Source organism: Lucilia cuprina, chromosome 4 (assembly GCF_022045245.1).
Source record: "Lucilia cuprina isolate Lc7/37 chromosome 4, ASM2204524v1, whole genome shotgun sequence".
NCBI classification, from domain to species: domain Eukaryota; kingdom Metazoa; phylum Arthropoda; class Insecta; order Diptera; family Calliphoridae; genus Lucilia; species Lucilia cuprina.
This window is the reverse complement of record NC_060952.1, coordinates 71293064-71307521: the sequence shown is the minus strand read 5'-3', so window position 1 is coordinate 71307521 and position 14458 is coordinate 71293064. Positions and strand designations below refer to the sequence as shown.

The 14458-nt window shown below is 29.7% G+C and overlaps 1 protein-coding gene across 3 annotated transcripts in view; it reads left to right on the top strand.

Moving 5' to 3' along the window:
• Window positions 1–2018: 2018 nt before the first annotated feature.
• LOC111676165 (nicotinamidase) overlaps window positions 2019–14458 on the top strand; it is a 35207-nt gene continuing 22767 nt past the window's right edge. The window contains exon 1 of one of the 3 annotated variants that reach the window (XM_046950560.1): window positions 2019–2279. The gene's annotated coding sequence lies outside the window, so the exon portion shown is untranslated. Of the gene's footprint in view, window positions 2280–2420; window positions 2533–3465; window positions 3590–14458 lie in introns of those variants that run through there. The other 2 variants (XM_046950559.1, XM_046950561.1) reach the window with 2 other exon arrangements.

Sequence of the window (14458 nt, the reverse complement as noted above, 5' to 3'; positions counted from 1 at the left end):
AACCAATGAAAATATATGGAATATGGAAACATACTCTATTTAATATTGTAATGTTCTATGTGAGGGTCACGTAACCCACCCATGCATTACATTAAATTTGGACATTTCTTAACCAATTTATTATCCTATATCAGAATTTATCAATATTTGACTTAACATGAAATCTATCGTTTATTTTATTAAATTTTGAAAATAATAAGGAATTTAGAATTGGATACATGATATATCAGATAATCAATGGATTTGGACCTAGAAAAAATGTTTTGTGAGGTATAAATCTATATATTATAACAAATATAATCCGGGTTTTTGGTCATTTTGTATTGATAAACAAAAACTACATTACGGAAACTCCATATATTTGGGGAGTATTGTGTAAATTTTTTTTAGAATTGTATAATATTGATTCATATTCAATAAATCCAACATTAAGTACCATCCTAGCCACTCTAAGTATGGGGACATCACCATATACCACTATAGAACTATTAAATGCTAAAATATTGATTTTCAACCTCATATTTTAAATTCTTTATTTTATTAATAAGATACAGTAGGCGTATTTGGATTTGGATAGCTATTCTTGATTTGGATTCTTCATATATATAAGTGTATGTATTAGGTGAAACATATTGCTTTTGTTGACGTTACGGTATGATACCCACCCCTATTTTAAAATATCTAAATTAGGTATTTTTCCTGTACTACACAGCAGTTCACTTTACATTGGTTCCAAGTAACCTAAGGTCTTTTTAGAGGTCTAAATTTAAACATAGTGTTCCTCCTAGTTCGTATATAGATTTTGAAAAAGATATATCAGGCGACCAATAGTTTTCCTTGGATACAAGTCTCCTCCCTTTGGCAGTTAAAGATTTGAAAGAGCACTCAGTGCGTTTTTTTTTTTTTTCTAATAATTCTTTGGATCATTTCATCTATTACTCTATTTTATATTTTTTAATGTTATTGATTAAACATTTCATAATTATATTTTATTGATTTACACTTGTTCTAGAAATCTAAAATGATTTTTTACATCACATTTTCATCCAATGAGGATATGATTTTTGCAAATCGCAATTGAAAAATAATTAACACTCCTCCTTTTAACAATAAAACAATAAATTCCAAAAATAATTTGAAAACCCCAATGAAATTAACCGGAATTCTCAATATGCAAAATACTTTATTGGCATGCAAATTCTGATGAAAAATAATAAAATGCAACAACAAATGCACCAAAATTTGTATTTTAATATTTTTTCTAATTTTTCCCATTTTACACAATCTCTATTTTTAATTGGAAAACATATATTTACTTTTTATCTCTTTTTTCCAATTTTATTTATGAACAAAAAAGGTAGGCAAAAAACTTAGTTGATTCACTGTATATTTTCGAAGTTTTTTTTTTTTTAATATACGACATATGTTTTGATAAGATTTGGCATTGTTAAATATCAGAGTTTTTGTGTTGGAAGTTGATTAAACATAAAATTAATTTTGTTTAAATTGCTAACGTTGCAGTTTTAGCCTAAATCAGGCGCGGATCCAAAAAATAAAATAAGTGAAAAAAAAGTCAACACACTCCTCCCCCCTATAAACACTCGAGCTGAATCCGCGCCTGTAGTAAATGTTCTTAAATTTCAAAAAAAAAGTATTAATAACCACCCTAATGTACCTTGAAAAAGCATAACAAACAGAAATCAATTTCGATAGTGAAACAACAAATTGCTTGTTTAGTAAAATCAGCTGATGACAATGTGTGTCTATCTACTTGCTTGTGGTCGGTCGTCACACTGTAAAAGTAAAATCAACAACAAATTTAGAAAAACACAGTCGCTGCTACTGCGATTTTTGCTGCTAATAAACAGTTGACTGACTGGCAGCTCAACCACCACCAGTCCAATATACCAGATTCTTAATACACAGACACTGAACGACGTCATGCTTGCCGCTTCTGTGTATTTGCCCCTCCAAATATTTATTTCATGTTAGTTTTGGTAAAACCTTTGCGTCTTTAAAACGTTCTGCTGTCTGCTTCCAGTCGTATCGAAGTAGCAGCGTTTAAATCGTTTCAGTTCGCATCGGGAAATAAACGCGCCAAAAACAACTAATTCATTCACTCGCAGAACAGAACAATTAAAAAGAAATCTATCAAAATAAATACTTGAGAATTATATATTAGATTCTGATATCAAGTGTTTACAGATATTTTTTTGGTGCGTGTTTCTGTAACACTGTTTGTGTGCGTATTTAATTAATTGAAACACTTTGCTTATCGCGTGAGTACTTTTTTTAGTTGTAGTTAATAAATACAAATGAATTTTATCGATTTCAATACATAAATTTATGATTCGAATGTGAAAACAATTATGAAACTTGCATTATGCCACCGTTTCTATTAGATTATATTGTGTATATTTGTTGTAGAATTATAATATAAATATTTGTTGTTGTTTATTTTCTACACGGGATTTCACATGTTGGCTGTTGAATTACGTATGATGTTCTCGAGTCATTTTTACTTATACTCCGGTAAGCGCAAAAATCAAAATGTGTATAAATTTTCTGAGAATCGAAATGTATTGTGGTTGTTTTGTTGAATCACCATTCATGATTTGACAGGGTTGCTGATGTATTGTTTTTTGTTGTTTAGAATGGGGTTTTTGTAAATCTCCAAAATTTTCACAATGTTTCGCAAGTAAATATTCGAAATTATATCGTTAAGTTATCAATGTCTTTATTTTAATAAAATTTTTAATAATTGTTTACTATTCTCTCACTAAGGAGACTTCTCCTATTGTTTTTTTGCGGTCGTACCGAGCGTTCCATTATTCCATGGATTCCAGGATTCTTTTGTGCACGGTTTGAAATGCACTCTTGTTAAATCGGACGTTTTTGCAATATCAGGCCGATAACTCGTCGAATATTGAGACTTCTCTAAATATATGTCTGATAAAGAATACTTCTCTAAGGATTTGAACTGTTCCAAAACTAATTCAAATACAAATATGAACAAAATTATCCAGTAAACGCCCGATGTTTAATTCCAAAACTACTCCTATTAAGGATGTACATGATCCACAATAGGGTTCTACGTATATAATAAATGCGTTGTTGTTTAAAAAATGTTATATACTCATTTTTTTGTAATTTACATCAAATACGATATATAATATCATCAATATATAAAATGCAACTACATACATAATGTATATATGGATGTACGTTCTATTGGATAGTCAACAATAAATCATAAATCGTTCATTTTCCCCATATTCGAATCGGTAATTTAATGGCAACTCTTTTACATTTCAAACCACCTCTTTAATAAGAGAAAGAAGACTTTTGTCACATTCTCTTCTGGCGTCATGCGCACTTCTGAACTGAGTTCAGGGTCGAAAACTCATACTACATTAAAAACGCCGGTATGGAAACAGAACTTTAATTTATTTATTGTTGTTTAGAAGTGATTTTATTGTTAGATTTAAAAAGTTTGAAAAAGTGCTAATGAAGTTCCAAAAAATAAAACTAAAATATCATTCAGCAATTTTTAAATGAACTTGAAAACGACCTCTTAAAAAAAGTTTTGGTAAGTAAATAATTAAGAGAAACAAACTTAATATTGATATACCTACATATGTATGTACGTATTCATGCGCCAATAAATGATTTATTATTTAGTTGTACTACTAAGCACTAGAGGGTGCTTTGGTGTGGCAACCGTTACAATAACGTTTTATAATTTATTTAAATATTACTTTTTGAAATATTTGTTACAGTTTATACTTACAAGTAGTAATACAGGTATGGCACATTTACATATTTGAAACTTGAAAATCCTTTTTATACCCTACACCACTATAGTGGGAAGGGTATTATAAGTTTGTGCTGATTTGGAATATACAAAAATATTGGTCCAATACCCACCTTAAAGTATACCGATCGATTCAGAATCATTTTTTGAGTCGATTATGACATGTCCGTCCGTCCGGCTGGCTGTCCATGTAAACCTTGTGCGCAAGGTACAGGCCGCAATTTTCAAGATAATTTGATGAAATTTTGGCACAGGGACGAAGCCTATTGAAAATGGTTGAAATCGGTCCATTATTTCACCTAGCCCCCATACAACCGTACCTCCCGATTTGAACTTTTTATGCCATAATTACGTCAAATATTATTTTATCTCTCTAAAAATTGGCACAAATAAGTCTTATATAAGTATAAATGACACTGCAGATTTTCGTAAGGATCGGCCCTTATTTGACCCTAGCCCCCATACAAACCCCCCTTCAAAAAATGTCTTAAAGGTCTAAAATTGACTTGTAACCATTTGTATCGCAATGAAACACAACAAAATTAACTGCTATTTAAAAATATATCCTTTTCCCAAATTTACCGAGGATCGTCCCATATATGACCTATATAAAGACTCATTTAGACATTATGGTAATATTCAACATAAAAGATTCTTTATAAAAAAAAAAATTAAAATATAGTCATGGTGTAGGGTATTATATGGTCGGCCATGCCCGACTATACTTTCCTACTTGTTTTCATTGGATATTTAATGAACGACAGTAATAATAATTAGGATTCTATATTATTCTTATTGTCATTTATTAAAAATTGTATTCTACACGCTATGGGAGGTACTTGCAAGGGTTTGTTATACCGTTTGTTGCTCATCTAAATATCGGTCGGTTATCCAATTATTGAAGGTTATTGTGAGATTCTAAGATGACGCACAGAATACCAGTATGCTAGGTTCCCAAATAAATATTTAAAATAATTCTTCGGAGCGATTTGAAAATAACAGTAATATGTACATACATATGTATTTATGTTCATATATCAAGAGAACAGTTAAAGCAACAATGCTGAACATAATATAAACAAGTAAGAGTGTTATATTCGGCCATGCCGAATCTTCTATACCCACCATCAAATTTTGTTAAAGTTAAAGTAAATTTTTTAAGGTCTTTTTATTATATTCACCTTAGTGAGAAGGGTATATATAAGTTTGTCATTCCGTTTGTAATTTCTTTAATATAATTTTCCGACCCTATAAAGTATACATATGCCGCATCCTTATAGATAGCGGAGTCGATTAAACCATGTCCGTCTGACTGTCTGTTTGTTGAAATCAGTTTTTAGAGGACCCCAGATATCGGCGAGATCCGAATCTTCAATAATTCTGGTAGACATGCATTCGGGAAATCAGCAAAATCGGTCCATAAATAACGGTGATATGAGAAAAAGAAATTGCAAAAAAACAAAATATATAATCATACGGTAAATTTTGTTATTGTACTCTGTTTATAAAAACAAGGCAGAGCGAGAGAAGCAGAGCAAGAGTAGTAGAGCAAAAACAGCACTAGTGTGTTGTTATTGGCTAGAATCATGAAATTAAGTATGTGGAGCCTGAATTTAGTTAGAAGCCATAAAAAAAGTACTTTTTGAATTTTCTAAAGTATTGTGTTTGAATTAGGTAAGAAGCCATAAAAGGGAACTTTTTGGTACTTATTCGTTTTTCAAAGGGTACTTTTTGATTATTTTATAATATTGAACATAGGAACATGAAATTAAGTATGTAGATTCGGAATTAGATGAGAACCCAAAAAATATAATAATGAACTTAGAAACATGAAATTAAGTATGTAGGGTCCGGATTAGACGAGAACACATCAAAGGCGATTTTTTGGTACTTTTTAGTTCTACAAAAGGTACTTTTTGAATTTTCTATAATATTGAACCTAGAAACATGAAATTATGTATGTAGAGTCGGAATTAGTCTAGAACCGGGAAAAGTGAACTTTTTGGTTTTTTTTGTTTTTTAAAAAGTACTTTTTGTACTTTTTCCTATAATATTGAAGCTAAAACATAATATTAAGTATGTAGAGTCAAAATTAGGTGAGAACCTAAGGAACTTTTTAAATTTTCTATAATATTGAATCCAGAAACATGAAATTAAGTATGTTCAGCGCGAAGTAAGTGATTTGAAAGTAGAGTTTTTGTTACGGACTTTTTTTTAACACACCATGGTGAAGGGTATATAAGATTCGGCATAGCCGAATATAAAACTCTTACTTGTTTAAATACAAATTCATATTATTTTATTTATTTTTATAAACGTGTACTAAAATTACAAACTTTTTGGTTGTGAACATCGAATTTGGTTCCTTTTATCATCATTAAATTTTAAATAATTTTTTCCATTGATAATTGGTTGCTCAATATATATATATATATATATATATATATATATATTATATATATATATATATATATTATATATATATATATATTATATTATATATATATATATTATATATATATATATATATATATATATATATATATATTTTTTTTTTTTTTTTTTCTTGGAGTTGAAAGTATATATAAATAAATGTTATTTTTATATACTTCTTAATTATTTTATTATATAAATCTTGGACAGCCTCAACATAACAGTCTAGATCATTATTTGCTAAAGTTTCAAGGACATCCTTCATTATCCTTATAAGTAATTAAAACAAAAACCAAAAAAAAAAATATTTTTTTGTATTTTTCTACATAAGTACATACTTATATGTATTTTTAATTTATTAAACAGGAACACCTTATTGCGTTATTGTCAAAATCAGCGAACCACATTATTATCTTAGTTCATTATCAAATTGGATAGGTCCTCTTTAACTAAAATAATCCGAAAATAACAAGATATAATAATTTTTTAAAATATAACTATAGTTATGGATATACGACCTTCTTCTTGTCCACACTTTCATACTTAAATAATTCATTCAATAATAATCGTTTTTGCAATATAATTAAAGAATTAATAAATTTGAAATATTTTCCAACCATTCTGCAAATTTGGTGCAATTAGAATTAAAATTTATACGATTTTTTACAGAAAAATACATTAAATTGCTAATATTTTTTACCCAAAAATATAAATAGTATTTAAAAATCGTGCTTTTAAAACTATCTATTTTAGCGAAAAATTTATATTTTGCAATTTATTTTTTTATGAATAGATGTAAAAAGGTTAGTTTAATATAATTATGCGAAAAAACGCGATTTTGAAAAGGTGGTCTTTAAGCCCTTATTCGCATCCATGCTTCAATTATTGATATGGAAATTGTTAAAACCACAATTCAATTATAATTATGTTTTTTAGTACTGAATATAGAAAATTAGTTAATTTTACAGAATTTTACTAACAGCGATAGAATTTATTTTGAATCTTATTTTTATTGCTATACATAAGTATGTATATTTAAATATGTAAGTTATTTTTATGGATAACTAATTCCCTAGGGGCTAGAATATGGGGCCTACAAATTAATTAAGCAGAATTTATCCAGAATTTAGGTGAATTATAAACGTTATAAATTAAATTATAAACATTCATTCAAAATGTATTATACAATCGGTTATGTTTTCTTCGACAGGCGGACAAATTTTTAAAGTTTGTTTAAGCATTCAGTTTGAAAACATAATGAGTTATGGATTAAACTTTAACGTTTAATACATATCTACATCTTTGCCAAAACTTTTCTATATACAAATAAAAAAAATTCTTAAACCTGTGAAATTATGTACCGTGTGATAGTAAAAAGACTTCAGGTATAATGAGGTCAATATAGGCTATATAAATGTAGAGCTATTAAGAGAAGTTTAAGTTTTTAGATTATTTATTCAAATCAAAAGTTTTGATGGGACTGGTGGCAGCATTTCCCGCATATATGAGCCAAATTTTATTTAACATATAAATATAGTCCCGTATAATTTTTTTCTATATAAGACACGAATGTCGAAGTGCTTTTGGTGAACGCTTGCAATACAACAAGATGAAGTCATTCATCAAAAAAACATGCCCCGGTGGTCTATAAAAGACAGAATATAGAGACTTTCTTAAAAAAACACATCTCATATTGCAATTAAGATGCGTAGGCCCGCTACATTTAAGAAACTAAAAGAAGATCGGTGAAATTTAAAAATCAAAAGAAATTTAAACCCAAATATCACTTAAAACAAAAGAAATAACCCACACAATTAAAGGTATTTTAGATATTTAAATGGCGACGTCGAGCTCTCTGGTCTTTCTTCATTAGCACATATGTACGTCATTCCCTTGAATTTGAAGGTTTTAATCAGAGAAATCTCAGATGTTAAACATGAAGATAATTGAAAAATTATGTTTGTCAAGCGGCTTGTGTAGTCTATTTTGGTCTTTAATTTTTTTAAGTATTTATCTATATAATATAGTTCAAACTGACCCATTGCCTAATTAAAATAAATGTTTAGATATGAAAATATGCTGATTAATAACTACTTATCTGAAATGATTTCATTACTGCTTATACAAACAAACTCACAACCCATTACTTACTAAATTTAGTAATAGTTGAAGTAATAAATTGTTAGTATCTAAAGTTTTCTGCTCACATCCTTAAATTCATTTGTAAAATCATAAAAAAGAATGTGTAATAAAATATTAAAAAAAAAACTAAAGCTAAATCAAAAGGTTGAAGGTTAAACAAAAAAAAAGTTCAACATCAAATCTCATAAATATTGCAACTGCTGTCTGGAAAATTGTGACTTAATTTGTTTTCTTAACAATAGTCAGCATCAGAGCACTAGGCGCAACCCCTAAAAAAAGGGTCTCTTACAAATGTCACTAGCCCGTTCACATGGAAATACAGTTTTTACACTTACAAACAGGGGGGGATCTCAGTATAGATTGACCATTTAGTTGGCCATCATACCATGAATGGAAGTGTTTGTTTTCAGTTTATCATCGGAGTTTTAGTATTTTTGTTTTTTTTTTGGTTTTTTTTGGTAAATTTTCTCTTTACCATGTTATTGGCAGCATGATGGCAATAAAAAGCTGCAAATGTTTGCAAGATTGATTTACTGACGTTTAATGGTTGACTAACATCTGGTGTCATAAATTTTTATGGGACTCCCAGAGTCGTTGTATAATTTTTTTTTTGATTTTTTGTTCAGGTTTTGTTTTCTTTCCATTCGGTTTGTCGCACTTGAATCTTGTCCCAATAAAATTTCGTTAACACATGCTGTTCATTTCGCATTTGCTTGGTCATCTTTGAGAAGAAAATTTAATATATTTCTGTGTAATATTATTGATTATGGATGAAGTTCCTTTGTGAGTAAACTGGTGTGTTGGTGTGATTTTGTTGTTCCTGTTGTAAAAGGAAGTGGGTAAATAAAAAGGAAAATAAAAATCCTCCTACAATAATGTTAACTGTTTAAATTTTAATGGAAGGGGTTTTATAAGTTCTTTGATAGAAGTACTTGATTAAATGATTCAATAAGAAATTTCTGTTTTTTATGGTATATTTGACTTTTGCATAGAATAAACCCGTTTTTTAGCATACCAATTGGTTTGGTATCCTTTTCTGAGTCGATTAAACCATGTAATCAAACTACAGGTCGTAATTTAGAGATATTTATATATATGTAATTTGATACACACATAACTTTTGACCCGAGGACAAACTCTATTGATCTAGCCCCCTATATTAGGAGCTCATAATTCGTCCTTGAGCCAAGAAAATAGTATGTGCCAAATTTTATCAAATTATTTTGAAAATTGCGACCCGTAGCGTGCGCACAAGGTTTACATGGACACAAAGACAGACAGACAGACAGACGGAAAGACGGACATAGCTAAATCGACTCAGAAAGTTATTCTGAGCCGACTGGTGGGTCTAGAACCAATATTTTTGGGTGTTACAAACATCAACATAAATGTATAGTATACCACTATAGCGGTGTAGGGTATAATCTAACACATTATAGGTATAATCATAACTGGTGTAGGGTATCATATGGTCGGACACTCCCGACTATGCTTTTTTACTTGTTTAATATTGAATTTTTATTAGCTACTATGTGTTTGAAAAAAGGAACATAAAACTATGTATTTCCTTGTACAAAAAATGCCTTCCGCTTCCTTAATTACTGTTTAAATGCCTTATGTAAAAACGATTATTAAAGTTAGCAATGGTTTACTGCACACATTTTTACATAAAAAAGGTTTTATTAAGCATTGTTAACTTAATATTCGTTTTTGTTTAAGACAGAAAGTATTTAAATATTGAAAATATCGTTTTACGAAGTAACCAATCTATAGCCTTGACACGTTTACCATATGGTTGTAAAATTGTTTTTATTCTCGCATTATTTTTAAATTAAATCGTTTTATCTTTTCGTAAGTACAAGTATGTGATTGATATGCACAAACAGAAATCAGAAAAAAGCAAGCAAAAAAAAAAAATCTAATAAAAATCCACCATCACGTATTTGATTTGAATTTTGACGAGTGCAAGTGTAGTATTGAATTCACACGCAATCATTTCATTCATCCAGAACGTTAATAACACAAAAAATTGCATACAAAAGAAAAAAATTATAACATTTAAAATCATTTAAACTTTTTTGAAATCAAATAAACAATGAGCAAAAAACGTATATATCTGACAGTTGTGAAAAACTGAAGTCATCAGCATTGTTAAAGATATAAAAATTAAATTAAAAAAAATTTTAATACAAAAAAAAAACACATTGAAAGTCACACCTAACGGAAGTTTCCATTACGAAAATATTTGTACATCCGCTGTTTGATATATTTGAGCTTTTTTTAACGATATTTTAGGCATGTTCATATGGTTCGAATATTTCACATAATAAGCGTTTGGGGGGAAGTTTTTTTTATTTTACTAATTTTCTTTTCTCTTAATTTTTATTGCTTATGGGATTTCCCTTCTTCCCCTCCTCTGTATCTGTGTCTGTCTATCGGAACCTTAATAGTAGTTTGATTGCCGGTAAAGGATTGCTGTTCCTTTTCGGCTGATATCTCGGTCTGAATTGTACTACAATCATTTTGAAAGCAATTCTGACTCAAAATTCTGGATGAAAATGAATCCACCTTCGTTCTACTTGTGTAAAATATACGAATAGCCTTCCACAACATTCAGTCCTGTAATTGTCGAGAGAACGAAACCAATGATTCTTTGGGGGAAGGACGTGTATATGTAATATGTATATGTAATATTCACCGGAAGTTTTTATATTCTCTCATGTCCACAACAAGTCTGTTTAAGTCTAGTGATCCAGTTATTTGGATCGACACTCTCCTCAAATCGACATTCTTCTCAAACTTTAGTCAAGGAGTTTGCAATGTAATTTTATATATAGCGCTTCTCCCCAAACCCAAGCTCGAAAATACAGAATTCGCTAGATGACCGCTTAAAAAATCCAATGAACAAGTTTGAGTTTAATCACTCGATTTTGTTCCTACAGCTTTTTTGCAAATGTACATTGCATTTACGGCTTTGGTTGATATACTTCGTTGTGTGTAGTACAAATTCGGTTCCGTTTCCAAACCACAATCGATGCTCCATTAACTTAATAGTTTGAGTGCATTTCCAGCCTTTGTGATATTATGTTCGGATGAATTCCTTTCACCTAAATCATAATCGATGCTCCATTAACTTAATATGTAGTTTGAGTGCATTTTCAGCCTTTGTGTTCAGATAAATTCCTAGCAACAGATTCAAATCTCAAGTAATCCAGACTTCTGAGCAACATTTCACAAAAAACGTTACTGTTGAAGCATCTTCTTCAAGTGTTTGTAAAGCTGATAGAGTTATATCTGATTAATTCAAGTGATATCTCTATGAGTCCAACTAAGGCGTATAATGCAATCAAAGGATTTACCCTTAGTGTTTGGGTGTTAACAGGATACTAAGAAAGACGTTTTGTCATGAGCATCATTTATTCTTTCAAAGGTTTTCAGCAGAAAGGAAATAAACTAATCGGTATGTAGTCTTTCGCTTTGGAGTACGTTATTAAGTTATAGATTATAGTATTGATTTGTCAATATAGGAATTTATGCATTGGATTTAGAAAGCGTGTTAACTATTACAAGTCTGTCTTTTCCCAAATGGTTACATGGATGTCAAATTCGCTGATCCAAAATTTGAAGACTCTTACTATAACAGTGTTTTTTAAATATAGGATTTTGAATAATATGTGTATGGCACCTCGCCCACTTGAAAAGGAAAAGACTTATGGAAAAATACTGTTAAGTTTAATAACATTAGTTCCGCCTATATAGACTTTAAACATAAAAATTTTTGTTTCTCTCAATTTTTAAAGTTTGTCATTCCGTTTGCATTTTGCAATAATTTCCCAGATCCAATAAAGTACATATTTTCTTAATACTTACATATTGCGAAGACAATTTAGCGATATCTATCTATCAATACGTCAGTCCGTAGGTTTTTCTAAAGAACCAAGATGTATTTGGGAACTAAATCTTAATTTATCGAAAATTGCACAATGGCTTCACAAATATGTGTGAATTTAAGAGTCATTTCGAATTACTGTGCATGTACAAAGCTTTATCACGTAGAGTGCCAGTAGCTTTGGGAAAAAAATTAAAACAATAAAAATTTCGTTTAAGTTTAAATACCCAGTGAGGTAAAAATTTAAATAATGCTTACTCACTATGGTTTTTGTTTGGATTTTTTTCGTAAAATTAAGTACCTATATACACAAACAAATTTTTTCCAAAATTTTATCTAGCTAAAATTTTTATGCCATATACAGTGGGATGCAGAGATACTAACCGATGCAAAACGATCGGCGGCAGCGTAATCATTTTAGGTCGGCGGCAGCGGCTTATTATAGAAAATATCGGCGGCTGCTAAATTGTCGGCTCAATTTAACCTTTTCTTCAGAAATTGACCTTATAAGCGTTTATTATATTAAAAAATCTCTGTATAATAGTCTGTTATATAGAAACCTTTCTCTATATAAGTTTTTTTTACAGAAAATTGAACATTTATAGTAGTTTTCACAATTTTAATATTAGCGCAATATTGTGTGGCCACACTTTTCAATTTGCAATAACAAATAGTGGCATCTCCGTTCAAATTGGTGAATTTATTTTCCGAAATACATGTGTGATTCCAATCTTTATCAGCGTCTACGTTTAAGCCGGCATAGCTTTTGAGCCGAAAGAAGACGGCGGCGCGGCTTGAAAAATATTACCGGCGGCCAGCCGCCTCCTATTTGAGCCGTTTCGGCTTGTATCTCTGGTGGGATGTACTTTAAAATAATCTGTAATAAATACCAGACTTGTCAAAAATTCTGAATCGAAGAAATCGAAATTTTTATTTTCTTTAAGAAATGAATGTTTTTATAATAATTACTATTTATCATTCGGCCCCACTGTCTCTTATAGTACCAGTAGTTGAGCCACATTTTTGCTGTGAATTTGATTTTTTTTTGTTCAACTAATGCAGTAAAAATGATAATTTATCATCATAACATGAATATATTTTTTCTGTACATTTTTCTATTATTTTCTTTACCTTTATTTGTTATTATTGTTATTGTTGTTGTTGTACGAGTATTCGTATATTTTCCGCGTGCCGTATTGTTATTGAAAAAGTTGAATATAAAAAGTTTTCAGTTGCTTTGTTTGCAGCAATTTGAATAGAAAAACATGTCTAACAAAAGCGACAAAACCCAACAGAAATTTTGAACTCGACTAAAGCTCAAATATGCAAAAATTAAGAAAAAAAAACAACAACTTGATTTTGTTTGGATTATTTAGATATTGGCTGAGTGATAAGAGCTCAAAAAATGGTAAAAACAAAATCAACAAACAAATATATTTACATACATTCAATCATATATTTTGCAACGTAAACACCTAGCCTAATATTCAGGTGTAAGTATGAGTATTTTTTTGCTGCGAAAACTGTCAGGGATTTTAAAATCTCTAGGCAACCAGTATTATGCGGATTAGAGTTGTATGTATAAAAACAACAAAATTGTTCTTAAGTTTAAATACTCTCGCATGCCAGAAATATTAGTTCTAATGCAAAAAGTTTTACGCTAATGGTGTCACTGATAAACACTCACTTGCCTGGTACAGTGATTCTTAAATATCAGTTTTTAAGGAAAGTCAGATGTATAACAATACTTTATATTTACAAATTGGATGGAATTCTTACCATTTTAAAATCAGTTAGGAATGAAATTCATAGCCAAAACCATTAATATTATAAATAATTAGTAGAGAGATTTAAAATCATACAAAACTTGATTATTTTGAATTTTATCGTTGTACTCACATTTCTGAGCCAGTAATGAGCATTATAGCTATTTTCTAAAGGGACCGAACCGCATAAAATTGAGTTAAGAGATTTACGTTTATCGTCTCAAAATCTAATAAGAACCCAGAATATATATACTCTTATGGGCTTTAACAAAAATTTCGATGTGTTTCAAACAGAGTGACAAAAACAATATACACATTCACCTTTTTGAAGGTGGGTATAAAAATTGTTGTGGATAATATGCATCGAAAGTACTAAATAGTAGGACAGACTTATTTAGATTTATATTTATTTAC